At 29.6% G+C, this 16,229-nt stretch overlaps 1 protein-coding gene across 2 annotated transcripts in view; it reads left to right on the top strand.

Moving 5' to 3' along the window:
• Rbcn-3A (Rabconnectin-3A) overlaps positions 1-16,229 on the top strand; it is a 161,001-nt gene continuing 144,772 nt past the window's right edge. For both annotated transcript variants that reach the window (XM_067288460.1, XM_067288459.1), the window contains exon 1: positions 1-116. The gene's annotated coding sequence lies outside the window, so the exon portion shown is untranslated. The remainder of the gene's footprint in view (positions 117-16,229) is intronic.

The raw sequence follows: 16,229 nt of genomic DNA, 5'->3' as shown, positions 1-16,229 counted from the left end.
GTTGCGCGTAAGGGGGCGTTACTGTCGAGAGCTTGCACCAAGATGGCAGACGGCGAGTGGTTTAGATGCGGCTACGCTACAAATTATAATTGAAACGTTTGATATTCAAGCGATTAGTAAGTTTGTTCGGTTATAATATATATAAAATAAATTTATTTAATTCTGACACTCGTTTTTTTATAATATTAACTCGGGCGTGTGTAAATTACTTATTCGGTCATTTGACAGTCATTTCAGGTTAAAATTTACAGTAACTTGATGGTCGGTTTGTTTCGAGTTTTATTAACTTGACAAAGGAATCATTCGATAAAAATATCGTTAATAAAGAGTTAACCGTGGTAAATAAGCAATGTTTCGAATGAGATTCCTATTATAATATTTCAACATTGTTTATCTTTAAACTTAAAAATTATATCTTCTGTGTATGAACTAAATAATATAAGAATGGAATTAGGCATATTTATAAACTTTTAACTTGGGTATGACTGATATAAAATTACATTTATCTTATAGCCTGTTGAAGGTTAATATGGTATTTGTTTTTTTTTTTTTTTAAACACACTATCTGTGCTAGCTAAGAGGGTTTTTTAGCAAGCCCGTTATGGATTTGGCCGAGTCCGCAATGGAGCGATCTGGTGATTAGGGTTGGGGCCAGACTGATTGACCTCCGAAACATTCCTGGTGTTTTTTGTCTGTACGGATTTGATCCCGAGAGTCCCGGATTAGTTGGTTGCCACTTTAACCGCTTGGTCATTGGCTATCTTATTTATTGTAATATAGGCTAGTTAGTATTGATGGGAACACTTTTGTATTGATTTAAATTAGTTTATTCCCGAACTTTTTTGATCCACCTCCCCCTTTGATCCGTAAAGTCATACTCGACTTTCCTCCAACTGTATCCTAATGCTTTCTAACCCATTTTCCTTTGTTTGAGAAAGGCTTGGAAATATTCTTAGGAAAACATTTTTATGAACCACCTTTGTGTCCTTGCTGTATATTGTTCTCAATATCTGGAAATCATTAAACACAATGTTTCTTCTTACCTGTTTAACAGAGGAAAGAGAAAGGTTGTCGGTGACCCCAACCTTTGCCTATGGTCGTCATTCGATGCCCTGCCTCCGGTGCCTCCTACCGCCCACTTGCTTCTTTTTGCCTCCTAGATTTACTCACTCCCACTTTGGGAATCACTGATTAAATAGTTGTGAATTATCTAGAAATATGAAATTTGAAGATACAATACTGTATATACATATTTTCCATTCAAAGTTTTAAAATATGTTTGTTTTACATTCAGCTATTCTTTGTAGAAAAAATGATTAATGTTACCTATGGTTCGAAGATGGCGGCTCATCTTTGATTCCAGCAAATAGAAGAAGGGAAACAGTGGGGATGCACGTTCTAACCTAACCTATTCTAATAAATTACCATAATTATTACCAACAAATTTATTAGACTAGGTTAGGTTAGAACGTGCGTCCCCACTGTTTCCTTGCTGGAATCAGACGAGCTGCCATCTTGGAACCATAGGTAACATTAACTGAAAAGATATTATTATTTTTTAAAATAATTATCTTTGTTTTTTTTTTATTTGCTATAAAGTGAAGATCTTCAGAATCAACTGTAAATATGTCATAATTAATGTATAAAGCATTTTTCAAATTTCATCTTATTCTTATACTTATCAAAAATATGCCTAATAGTAATTTCTTAATGATTGAATGTGTTGTACTTATGAAATATATAAAATATTAGTAGATGATTGTACTGTTTAATTAATCATATCATTGTATCTTTTCATTAACTCATTCTAAATCAAGTAATTACAGAGATTTATGAATCAGGCTTAAAACAATTTCCAAATCATACTGTTATTTTTATTTTCAAATACATAAGTAATTTTAAGAAAATAATTTATATATTTACTGTTCAGTAATAATATATATAATTTTCTTATTATTTACAGATTGATTTTCTATCTTATTTGAATAGTTATCATTTTATAGGAAATTATGTATATATTTTCATGCAAAATAAAATATCAAGTCTGTTTTCATGTTTTAAAAATTTGTACACTGAAATTCTTAGTTTTATTTTGTAAATACAACTTAATTTGACTAATTCAAAAACAATCTAACATTTAATATTTCTCTCAATATTTTAGTTTATATTTTGCTACAAATTCCTTTTTCTTAATATGGCAATAAATTTATGTAATAAGAGATTATGGTACAGGTTGACAATCTCTTATCTGAAATTCCGAAAAATCGAAAGTTTTTTGTGGAGCATGGAGTTTCACTAGTCTGCACAACAATGGCCGTTTACAAGTTGGATGTGTCTCTACTGCTCAAGGATATTTTATTTTTAGGTGATTTTTTGACTTGAAGGATATTTTCATTGTTTTCCAAGTAGTGGTAAATTATCCACTAGATGCAAGCATAGGGTTTCGTCTCAAGGGACCTCAAAAATTACACAGCAAAAGATGATATGCCTTTAAAAAAATTGGTGAACATTTAAAGAGAGTATATTATAAGAAAAAAAACTTATTATTTAAGAATTTTATTGTATTTTTAATATAAAAAATACACTTTTACATAAAGGGCCTTTGTAACAAAATTGTGCCTAGGCCCTCAAAGGAACATAATCCATTACTGTCTCCAAGTCAAAAAATTTTTGACATTATCAGTCATGCTGGTAATTAGTGGAACCCTAGGGAATCCTTACTTTTATAGATGGCAGTGTACAGTATGTAAATACAATACTATCATTCTGAAATTGAAAAATAACAAATTTAAAAAGTGTGTGGTCAAAAGGATTTCAGATAAGAAATTGTTGTCCCGTATTTAAAAATTTTTTTAAATTAATTTCTTTAAGATTATATAAGTTTTTACCTATTTCAAGACATTCCAAATTTGAATATATAAATATTTTCTTATTAAAATAAATTTAAATAAATATATATTTTTAATTCAGTTAATTTTTCTCAGAAGATTATTTAAATTAAAATTGAATAATTTTCATTCATTGGTAATTAGAAATAAAAATCATTAATAAATGATGATCATTCCTCTGATAATAAATTTTATTGATCTAATTTTCTTTAAATAATTTAATTATTCTGTAAATTTGATACCTTGCTACTATATTTGGAAAATTTGTTCTCTACGGCCTATGGCCCTACTGAAGATCATAGTACTGATGACAACAGGGTCAGTGATGCACCAGTCTAGAGGAGAACAAACGAAGTTGAAAACCATCTTCAGCAGGCCCAATTACACATAATCAAGGCCAGAAGACTGCTATGGCTCGACATGTCAGAATACAATATGTAACAGCAACAGCATCATGGGGGCTCAACTATGAGATGAAGGAAAAATGAACAAGAGGACGCCCCAGGAGAAGGTGGATGGAAGAAGTCACCAAAGATCTTAAAGACCTTGGGGAGGAAGATTGGCAGAAGATGACTATTGACTGGATAAATCGGATGAAGATTGTGACTGTGGCTAAAGGCCTACAGGGCCTATAATACCAACATTGATCATAATGATTGCACACTAAATACAGCATTAAAAGCAAAGAAGAAAGGATTATTGAAACTTATATATTATGAAACAGTCTACTTTATTATGACTGTTTCATAATACTAAGTATAATTATGACTATTACAAGATAATGACAAATAAACTGTATTTTGTTTTTCAATATTATTTGTAGACAATGGATATCTTATTCTGTAAATGTTGCAAAGAATAAAAATTGAAATACAAATAATAATATGTATTATCAATTAAATAATTTAGAGATCAAAAATTGAAAATATTGAACAGAAAATGATTCATTTTATTTATGTCTCTAACAATATCATCTATCAAAAATTTCACAAGGATAATAGCGGTAGATGGAAATTCCAAGGACTCAGAATATGTTCTATGATTAAATTGCTTGTTAAATCAAAAGTTTTATTTTGTTTTATTTTTTGATAAAAGAAAGTATACATGAAGATTTCTTTGTAGTGTTAATTAAAGTTATACAGTAGTTGATTTAAAATTTAAAATAATTGGATATATTAGCTATGACTAAGATTTTTTTATTGTAAAATTTAAATGACAATGTTACAAAACTTAAAATTTATAAATTAATATAATGTGATGAAGTTATAGATTGAAATTAGTGGTTGTATAGTTGATAATTTTTAAGATATATTTTTTTTCTAATGTTAGTTCTAAGAAACTTTACCACTCACAGCCGAAATCAAACAGTAATCTGCCAATGAATGAAATTTTGTAAAATGGACCAAATATTTACATTTGGCATTCTTGAATATTTTGTGCTGGCTAGTAACGTTGTATTTAGGGTTTCTTATTTCCCGGTCTTTTGCTTGTCCCGGGATTCCGGGATAAAAGTGAACTGTTTCCCGGGATCCCGGGAAATCCCGGGATATAATAAATTATTTTTAAAATATAAAAAATATCTTGAAATCGAATGATATCATTATTTTTCATTTTTTAAAGTAATTTAAGTGTTCTACAACCTCCAAAATCGTATTAATAATGATGTGTAAAATATGTATTAAAAATACCTTTGAATTACGTAGAAAATTCACAAATAAAAAAAAATTTGTTAAAGTTTGTTCGAAACTGCTTATAACAAAAATTGCCTACGAATTGAGTTAAAAATTTAAAGAAAAAAAACTGAACTTTGATCAAACTTCTAACTTAGAAAATGATATTTTTTATTTAAATAAAACATAATACAAATATTACTGTAAATTTTTATAATGAGATTTTAAGAAACAAAGATGGTCGGATACTCCGATCACTCAATCTGGTTCTTAATTTGGTAATAAAAAGTCCTGCTGCCGAGAATGCCCTTTCTGATTCAATCGATGTGGGTGGAATCGTTTTTAACGCATTTAACAGAAGACAGATGATGTGTGTTTTTTCACCTGTAGCCTCAAAGATTTCTATTTCGTTCTCGAGACGCGTTTCAGTACTGCTTTTGTTGTCCACTTTTCTTGATCTGTCTATCTCAGCTTCTTTGATAGCAGCATCAAGCTTTTCAGCTAAAGTCATTGCAGATGAGCTTGCGACATCTGGTAGTTGATCTGTATCACCGGAAGTAGAATCAGTAGATACTTCAAAAAGACGATCTAACATCTGTTTTGCTGATAAAATTAACATAGTCTTGGTTGGTAAGGCTGGCAAACTTTTTTCACTTGGGAAAGTTGAAACTTTTCCATAATTCTTTCCACTATTGAGATATTGTATGAGGCCAGTCAGTTTTACATTTCTTCTCTCTGCTATGCGTCGAATAAACGACTCTTTTAGTCTTCTTGAAAAAGGTGTGTTTAGTTGATTTAACTCATTTATAATAAAAGAAAAAATACCTTCCGATGAAAGTAAAGTCGATCCTCTGTTGCCAAGCTTTTCTGCTCCAGCTTTTAATGGCTGCAGTGATGCCACGATGTCACGAATTACAGTAACTTCTTGTTTGTCAAGATCAAAATTGTCCGTATCTTTATTACAGTCAATGATTGCTTTCGATATGGATGATCTTATTTTAATAAATCGCTCTAACATGGCTAAAAGGCTATTCCATCGGGTTTTGGAATCCAGAAATAAGTGCAAATTTTTCCCATGTTCCTGTTCAACGTATTTTTGTAAGATGTTATTCTTTAAAGGTGATTTGCGAAAAAATTTTGCTATTTTTCTAACCTTATTAATGATTTGAGAACAGACTATTTCATTACCTAGTGTGTCATGTAATTCAAATGAAATATCTATATCGAAAGGATCTTCAGCCAAACGCTCACACAAAACACTTTCAAAATCAATACTATAACTAAAGTCTTCTTCATCTTTCTCAATATCATCATTGCGCTCTTCATCTTCAGTTTGAATTTCTTCAGAAAGAGGGACTGCTACTGAAGTGGTTGACTTTTGGTACAAAACATCACATACCGCTAAATGAATTCCGTGTGCATAACATAACTGATGCTCACATTCAATTAACCTTCCAAATTTCACCATTACAGCTGCACCATCAGTAACACAGGCTTAAATTAAATATAAATGCATTCCGGCATTCTGACAGTTTATGAGTTAATTATACTTTCTATTTGTAAAATTTCTTCAATCTTAACACAAAATAAGAAAAAAGTGAACTTTTAAAAAAATTGCGGGATTTCCCGGGATGAGAAAAATTTCCCGGGATATTTCCCGGGGTAAAAAAACAGCCGGGATCCCGGGATCCCGTTTCAGAAACCCTAGTTGTATTATATAATTTTCCTTTTCGAATGCCACCATACTTCTGGTCCGATAGAAAGAAGTGACTGTTGCAGAAGGGGATTGAAGTAATTTGACCAGAAGTAGTTGCTGACTTCCTTCTGGAAGAGAAAATGGTCAAAAATCTACATACATCAAGGAACACCGGGGATGTAACAACACTTTCTGGAACCTTTGGTCTAACACCGGTAAAAGGTTCCAGAAAGTGTTGAGAAAATGGTCAACGTCTACTAATTAATACTGGTCTACTACTAATATTTGAAAAGTGATCTATGTTAGACAGGTTGTGATGATCGGCATGTGATGGAAGTTGCTAACCTTAATTTCTGAAAGACTTCATAAAAACTTGTTTAAATAAAAAAACATCTTGTAAAAATGCTAGAATAATTCCTTTTATATGATGATAAAGTGTTTAAATTTTGGCAACAGATTGTATAAACTATATGGGAAGTATGTTCTTGGAATATTATACCTCTCTGCACTCGAAGCTAGAACTACTTAAAATAAGTAAGACAATACCTTTCACACTTTGTTTCTAACAGTTTAATCACTAAGTACAAATGTTTTCGGCCATTTTGAATGGTCTTCTTCGGGTACAGTAAGGTCAGTTGGAACGTTGGTTAGCAGATATTTAAATGACGTCACTGTTTACAAAGGTTTCTTCTTACTAGTGAAGTCATTGCTAATAAAGTTTAAACGATATCGACATTGTTAATTATCTTTTGAGTTTAACCAAGATGTGCGAATGACTATTGATGATAAGATAATTGTTAAAATTAGAAAATAAAAAAAGAGATAAATTTAGAAAATCTCAAAAGATTGCAACGGGCTCAATGAGGGTGGATTGGCCTATTTAATTTAAGGGGTTATTGAGGAGTGATTTCTATATGGTGGAGAGTGAGTCTGCATCTCTGCTTGTTAATACAGTTTTCTTTGAGGGATTTCGTAAAGATTTCTATTGTTTCAATTGTTCTAAGCTTGTTATAATCAAGCATAGGTATAATAATCTTAGCCTCTTCCCATTTGGCCGTTATATTCGGTTCACTTGCAAACTGGGCTAGGGTGGAATTAAACTTTTTGTTGTATGTGTCATATTTATGCTCAGCTATCCTTTTTGTAAGTGATCTGTTGGTTGAGCCTATGTATGTTAATTTTTTGTTCAAAATTGCCACTTGGTGATATTTTTATTACAGTGGAAATAAAAATATAATACTGGTGATAAAAACACTAGTCTGCTTATTTTGAGTTCAGTGTGAAATTGAATCACAAAGCACACTTTAGGAAAATCAGTAGAATTTGAGCTCTTGTGCTATGGGAGTGCCATGCACCACCATACACCTAGCAATGTCATGACATCACATGATAACACTTAAGGAACCATCAAACACCTTCTATTGCTGAGAAATGTTTATTAAACAAAACACTAACATTTTCAACCTAATACAATAGACCATCTTCAGGTGTACTAGAAAGCAAAATTGTAATGTCAATTTTGTAAAACTTGAGAAAATATATACCTTTTTTAAAAATGTAATGTAAATCCAAAATGTAAGTTATCCTATAATTTTTTAAATATTAATGTAAAAAACTAAAATAATAATTTTAATGTAGCCTAGTAAATAAAAGATCTTGAAACATTAAGAAAAAAATTAAGAAGACAACCAAAACATTTTTTATGTGTAAACAATTTAATTGTAAGTAATCATCAAAAATTCATGTAAAAATACCCCTTAGAATAATCTATAAATGATAATGCTTACATACTTTAATTTTTTATAGTACAACTGAAGAGGGCCAAACTAGTTATTTGGTCAAAATGCATATTGTAAAAAAGAAATATGTTATTGAATAAAATATCTTTCTAAATGCAATAATTATCCACAAGGTCTCAATTGTAAGTGGTTATATTGGGTTGTTCGGAAAGTTCGTAGTGATTTTTGATAGCCGACAGTTGAGACACCGATTGACGCAAAAATGATTAGAATTGTACAAACCAATGAATATTACGATAAATGACCTTGAGACGCATCCGTTACAAAAAAAACCGTTAAGATTATTCAAATAGCGTTTAATTTGGCTCATTGCAAAAATGGATGCGAACAACGTGCATTATCGACACTTGTTTCTTTTCTTTTTTCGTAAACGCAAAAATGCTGTACAAACAGCAAAAAAGATATGTGATATTTATGGTGGGAGTGCTGTATCAGAATCAACTGTTCGAAAGTGGTTTGCAAAATTTAAAACGGGTAATTTCAGCCTTGAAGATGCTCCTTGCTCAGGAAGACCTCCTGTTATTGAAGAGGACCAGATCAAAGCATTATTGGATGAAAACCCTCATTACACAACTCGAGAGATTGCAGACATAGTGAAGTCATCAAACAGTACTGTATTTCAACATCTAAAGAAGCTCGGATACGTGAATCGTTATGACATTTGGATACCTCACGACTTAACAGAAAAAAAACTTACTGGATCGCATCTCCATTTGTGATTCTCTTGAAAGATGAAATGAAAATGACCCTTTTCTGAAGCGTTTAGTGACAGGTGATGAAAAGTGGATCATTTATAACATCAGCCGAAAACGATCGTGGGGTAAGAAAAATGAATCACCATTAAAAACTCCAAAGGCCGGTCTTCATCCAAAGAAGGTCATGCTCACTGTCTGGTGGGATTGGAAAGGAATCCTGTACTATGAGCTGCTTCCACAGAATTAAACAATTGATTCTGATAAGTATTGTTCCCAATTGGATAAGCTGAACATGGCAATTAAAAAAAAACGTCCGGAACTGGCCAATAGAAAAGGCATTGTGTTTCACCAAGATAATGCCAGACCTCACACGTCTTTACGAACACGCCAAAAATTATTGGAACTAGGCTGGGATGTTTTACCCCACCCCCCTTACTCACCCGACCTTGCCCCGTCGGACTACCATTTGTTCCGTTCTCTACAAAATTCCCTTCATGATAAAAACTTTGATACTTTGGAAGCTTGCAAAAACCACGTGGATCAGTTTTTCGCGGAAAAAACTGGAAAGTTCTACGAAGAGGGTATCATGAAGCTGCCCCATAGATGGCAACACGTCATTAAAAACAATGGCGCATACATAATGGAATAAAAGTATATTTTTAGTATTAAAACAATTTCTTTTATTTCTCTTAAAAATCGCTACAAACTTTCCGAACAACCCAATAGTATAAATTTGAGATAATCCCATAATCTCAACCATACTATTTTAGTGTTTATATTAATTATTAAAAAAAAAATCCCTCTGTTTCACAATAATTATCATCGGTAACTATCATTCAGCGATATAAAATTTTGCTCTTTATATTTAGAAACATTGAAATAAAGTGTTGTTTATTATAGTAAAAGCTTAAGTAAAGAATTTTAAGCATATATTCTAATGTTTTTTTCTTATTAACTGTAAGTTGTTGCATAAGTGTCCAGCAATCTAGGACTATATGGGGTGGAACACAAATTTATGCAGAATTTCATTTTTTGCAGTACCTGTTGCAGACCCTATGTAAAACAAAACCATACTGTATTTAAGCTTATAAGAGCAGAGATTTTCAAAACTGTATTTTAACTTTACATAAAATCTAATTTGGTTGATTTACGTTTTGTCTTAATTGCTAATCGAATCAATGAATTTAAAAAATGGTAATTTAAATAGAAATATATTTGAAATAAAATATTAATACTGGAGTATAGCACCAAACCTTCTTTGTAGAACTTTCTAAGCAATTCTCCAGTAGCTTATTATCTTGATAACGACTAACATTTTCAATCCTTCAGCTGGATCTTCTTCAGGTCCAGCTGAAGGATTTTTTTAAAACGCAATGTTTTCATGTATCGAACATGTTTCCAGGTTAAATTCGCTGTGCGGCATCATTGTTATAAAATGGGATACAAGATATTAAACAGTTTGAAATGGGTTTAACTATTTCAAACTGTTTTCAACATTTAAAGAAATAATAGTTTGAAATGGGTTTAATATCTCGTATCTCGTTTTATAACAATGACGTCACGCAGCAAATTTAACTTGGAGACGTGCTCGATAAATGAAACATTTTTTAAAACGCAACGTTTATGTTCAACCTGAAGAAGATCCAGCTGAAGGATCGAAAATGTTAGTTGTTATCAAGATAATAAGCTGCTGGAGAATTGTTTAGAAGGTACTACAAAGAAGGTTTGATGCTAAAATTTTAATTGATTTTTATTTCAATATACTGTTTTAATCTTTAGTTTTTCAAACTTATGTCAGATATTTTTTAAGTATTTTGAAAAAAGTAAATTATTAAATGTTTTAAAATATTTTAATACGATTTGGGTTTTCTTTATATTCTAAAATTTTAATCTTCTAAAAAAATAATATTTAATAACTTTTTTAAATGTTACCTATCATGAATATTTTAAAAAATTATTGTAATTATGAATATTGTTATCAGTCAGCTATTGTCATCATAATTAGCCTGTTTTCAAACATATATGTTCAAATACATTTATAAAACTTTACTTTTAATAAACTTATAAAACTTTGTTAATTTAATCAGAACTTTGATTATAGTCATCGTTATTTTTAGATAAACAGGTATTTTTGGCTAACTTTTTCTGCTAACAGCTTCAACATTTGACTGATAAGAGACAATTGTTGTCAGTATTAAACTGTACTTTAAGCATTAAATGTTTATTGTTTTAATCATTATTTAAATTGCTGACATTTCTTACTTCAGTTATTTGCTAGTTGTTGTTAGACATTATTGTATAAAAAACAGGCAAATAACACAGATGAATTATAAAACTTCTTTTAATTAATAGTAATTAAATATACTCAAGTTATACAGTAAGACCTCGTTTAATGCTGATTCAATATAACACTGTCTGCTTGAAGCCTAAAAAAAGTTCAAAATTTATACTGATTCAAATTATTGCGGCATTTCATTGATTCTTATGTAATACGATTATTCTCAAACACGAACCAATCAGCAAAAAGTGACAATTCATCCTAGTGCTGTACTTTCCTTAAATCTATGTTTATTTTGTGAAATTTTGGAAAAAATATAACATCATGGATGCCATAGGCAATATCAACTTTACTTGGCATGAATTAACTGATAAATGCATGAACAGTGCATGGAAGTGCAGATTATCCCTATTCTAATAATTTGGTTAGCAATAATTATGGTAATTTATTAGAATAGGTTAGGTTAGAATGTGCGTCCCCACTGTTTCAGAGATGAGCCGCCATGTTCGCTACCATAGGTAACATTAACCAGCATAAATTTATGTAGAAAAAATCATATCATATGTTTTTTGGTCTGTTGATAAATTGATTCCCTGTCTGATAATAGTATCATATTTCTATTGAAAATTTGCAGTATTATAAGTGCAGTAAAAAGAGTTTCTATAAGATTTCCTGTTATGCAGTTTATTTAAATCTAGTTCTTTGGTTTTTTTCTATAAAATTATTCAGTCAAAAACACAATAATATATTTTTATTATTTGTATAAAATCAGTATCTATGTGAAAAAGTATTCTAGTATAAAACTTCTAACTCAATGATCAAACTACCAGCATTATAAACAGTCACTTGAAAAGCAAATGTTTTCATCCATTTTTAGAGGACATCTTCAGACTGGAATTCTAATATGGAGTATCACGGATCTTCAATGTCAAATTGGAGATGTGACAATAGGTGGATATGGTGCATATATAATCTTGTAGGATCTTCAATCAGCAGTGGCAATTTAGAAAATCCAAATTGTTTGAAAATCATATGATTCCACATTAGAACTCCACCCTGAAGTTGTTCTTTAAAAATGGATGAAACCATTTGCTTTTCAAGTGAGTGTTTGTATTGCTGGTTGGTTGGTTATTGAGTTAGGAGTTCTATTGATATTAACTATTATTAAACAGTAAACTGTTGTCTTTTGAATTCTAGTATTTACTTATTAGTAATTATTAAGTTATTTTCCAATTGTAAAGTATTCTCCTCCAGAATAGGATTATCATTGATCTCATTTAATTCCTCATTGATTGGGAGAATTTTCTTGACATTTATGACATTTCCTAATTGGAAAAGAAACTCACTGTCAGAAGCTAGATATGGATCATATTAACTTTTTACCATATGAAAGGATTTCCCTCAACATGAGAAATCAGAAAATTAAGTTGTTTATATTGCTCTTAGCAAAGTCAATATGTTACTGTTACAAAGAGAAATAATTATTATAGATAATATTATTTTCAAACAAATTGTATTCAATTTGTAAAAAGGGCTGGCAGAATTACAATGTAATAAAAAGTAAAAAAAAAAAAAATTACAGATGGATACTAGTCCAATCTTCACTGCTTGCCATGTCCAATCACCAGGAACAACTATTTCCATTGCAGAGAGAACCTTTCTTTAGAGGCTATGCCTCTGCACAAATATGCAAAACAGTTTAAAATGTCCACAGGTGACAATCCTAACACAATTAAAAAATGTAATATTTCTTTGTAAAAAGGGCTGGCAAGTTCTTTTTTTTTTACTTTTTATTAAATTGTAATTCTGCCAGCCCTTTTTACAAAGAAATATATTTTTTAATTGTGTTGGGATTGTCACCTGTGGACATTTTAAACTGTTTTGCATATTTGTGCAGAGGCATAGCCTCTAAAGAAAGATTGTCTCTGCAATGGGAATAGTTGTTCCTGGTGATTGGACATGGCAAGCAGTGAAGATTGGACTAGTATCTATCTGTAATGTTTTTTTTTTGTTTTTTTTTACTTTTTATTAAATTGTTTTCAAACTCTTGATGTTTGGATAGTCATCAATATAATATAATATGTAAATTTTTTCTCTATTTTTTTTATAGCAATAATTTTGTGTGTTCCTTTTGTTAAAAACAAAATTATAATTGTATAAAAATATTAAACAAATATCTTGGTTGGAATACTTATAAAATGGAGTTATGTTTAGTTTTCTAAACTATTTTGTACTTTCTCTTATGGAGAAACAGTAATTTAAAGAGTTATTAATTATTTGAAAATGCCTGCAGATTTAGTTTATGAACATTTGTTTATTCTTCCAATAAATGTTTTCTGATAAGGATAATTAATCAGAAATTACACTATTGTTCATACTTTATTATTAAAATTCAACACATTAGTGTATATGAGTAATGTGTACACATGATTTATGTTGATAGTAATCAAAAATTAAATGAAAACAATTTAGGATAGTATTATACATACAGATATACAGAACTTTAACCCAGATATAAAATATTTATAGTTATCACTGCGCTCTAGTAAACTAAATATCACTATTACATTATGTTAATAATACATGTGTTTGGCTACATATGTAAGAAAGGCTGTCTAAATAAGCTTTTATAAAAAATAGATTTATTATAAATTAATAATTTCTCTTTTTATCTAAATGCATATTAATGTTTCTTCTCCATTACATACTCGTTTGTGAGTGTGTAGTTGGAAGACTAAACTTTGTTTAAAATTCAGTTCAAATAAATATACCTTATTTATTTTTTTCCAAAAGACAGGCATTTAGTGCTAAAGTGTTTTCAATAATTTCAATATAATGACTAGTTTACATTAATTTTGAAAAGAGAATTAAAAAAATAAATAGTTGTCAGTTGCCTGTTAAAGGTTAAGTTGTGAGTTATGCTTACAATTCATGTATATATCACACTACATAATAGTCAGCAAACTTACAAAAATATTACATATGTGTAAGTACTTGTGTAAATACGTTCCAATTTCAAATGTCGTCAGATTGGACTTTACGTAAAACCCGATGCAGACTTATGAAATAAGCCATAAACATTTGTGTTCTTAATAAATTTGGTTTTATACAATTTATATTTATTTTCAAGTAAGTGTTACAGTTCTTACATATTTATACAATTCCTATTCATACTATAGTGTCTACATATTTGTACAACTTAACAAATTGTATAAATATATAAGAACTGCAGTAAGAGTTAGTAAAGCTGCAGTTTAGCCACTGTGGCAATATATTTTTTTAAAATATGTCAATTTTATTAATTAACTGAAATGATTTAAAAAATACACTCTTTAATCTGTAAATCATATTTATGTTATAGGTTTTATTCAGAAAATTGATTTTTAAGAATATAAAAGAACTAGATAATCAGATTTTGAGGAATATTTTGCTCTGTGCAACAATTTTAGTTGTTGTTTTTACATTGGCTGATTAATAGATTGAATTTTCTTTTTTCATTTCAATAATTCTATTTAAAATGGAAAGAAACATTAGAAATACAGTGATACAATTATAAATATTTTCCTTTAAATACACAATGACTAATCATTGAAGATACAACAAAGACAACTTGAATAAATAATGAAATTTCTTCATAACAATTTTTTCTTTTCATTAAAACAAAGTTGGCACTCTAATGTGAAAACCTCAACACTGTCCATACATGTCTACCAACCAAATTTATTAAGATCACACATGTTTGACTTATTTCATAAGCCTGCATCGAGTTTCACATAAAGCTTTTGATTCGATGACATTTGAATTTGAAATGCTACTTAATAAATGACATTATTTAATTTTAAAATATAGAACATCCTATATAAAAAGACATGAAAATTTCAACACCATCCATACATTTCCAGCAACCAAATTTATTAAAATTTGGTTGCTGGAAATGTATGGATGGTGTTGAAATTTTCATGTCTTTTTTTTAAGTTTTTTGTCGTTAGCTTTTAAGCTCTCAATTGATTAAAATTTATAAAAAAATTTAAAGAGGAAAATTTTGATAGTTTCTAAAAATTAACATTTGTGGATATTTGTTAAATAAGTTAAAATTTATTATTATATAATTCCTTCTGTTATAATGCATGCCTGCATTGTGTGAATTTGTTTATACTTGGTAAATAAATAGGAAAATAAAATTACCAAAATGCAAAATTATATTAGTTTTTGCAATTTTTCATGAGGTGATTATACTTTGCAAGTAACATCAGAAAAAGATGGAACTTTCCATCAGCTGAATATAGTGATCTACAGAATATGCAAAATACTCATTTTGTCATCTCTTCTGTACTTTATCTACTTACAATGCCTATGAATATGATTTATTTTTATTATGTGAAATTCCATAATTTGAAATTTTTTAAGAGCACCATAGAGCATTATAGGAAAGATGATTGTGTTTTAAAAAATAAATTAGATGATATAGAAATACTTTTAGATTGGGAATTTGGGGATTTTTTCTTTTTTGATGTTTGTATTGAAAATTCGTAAACTTCTGACGAGATTGTTTGAGGGATTATATTAGAAATTTTAGCATTATTGTTAATTTAATTGTAAAATTTTAGCATTATAAATTGTATATGTATAAAATTGATGACTAACTGTATTTTTTAGTATATTTATTTTAATTCATCATTGCTTGAGGATGAACTCTGTGCTCACTTTCATTTTAAAATGCTCGTAACTTGGGTTTCTTGGAAGTTTTGTGGACAAACTCTACCTTTCTATCCAAGTATCCCCTTCAACAAGATACTGGAGTCAGAAATAAGTGTCATTGCTAATGCTTTCAGTACTGTCTTTGTTTCAGCTGTGTTGGCACAGACTCATCCTATGTCTGTTTTTTCACATTTGAATTGGTATGATTCTAACTGCGAAGTGATATTGTATATAAATGTTACCAGTAAAACCCGATTTTATGCCATACTAGTTTGGCATAAGCATGTCAGGCGAAACTAGTTTAGAATTATTATTCAAGTATATTAATGGTTAAATATATTAATGGTTAATTTAAGTTCATCAAAACACAAATAAGTTCATTTTTAATTTTAGTTTGATTTTTAAAAGTTATTTTTATTGTTTCGTTTGAATTTTTGAAAATATTTTTGAAAGTTAATTACCTTTAAAAGTGCATGGCTTAAAAAAATACAAACTGATAAGTACT

Source organism: Centruroides vittatus, unplaced genomic scaffold, assembly GCF_030686945.1.
Source record: "Centruroides vittatus isolate TY-2023 unplaced genomic scaffold, ASM3068694v2 scaffold_861, whole genome shotgun sequence".
Taxonomy (NCBI): Eukaryota; Metazoa; Arthropoda; class Arachnida; order Scorpiones; family Buthidae; genus Centruroides; species Centruroides vittatus.
This window is presented reverse-complemented; position numbering and strand designations above follow the sequence as displayed.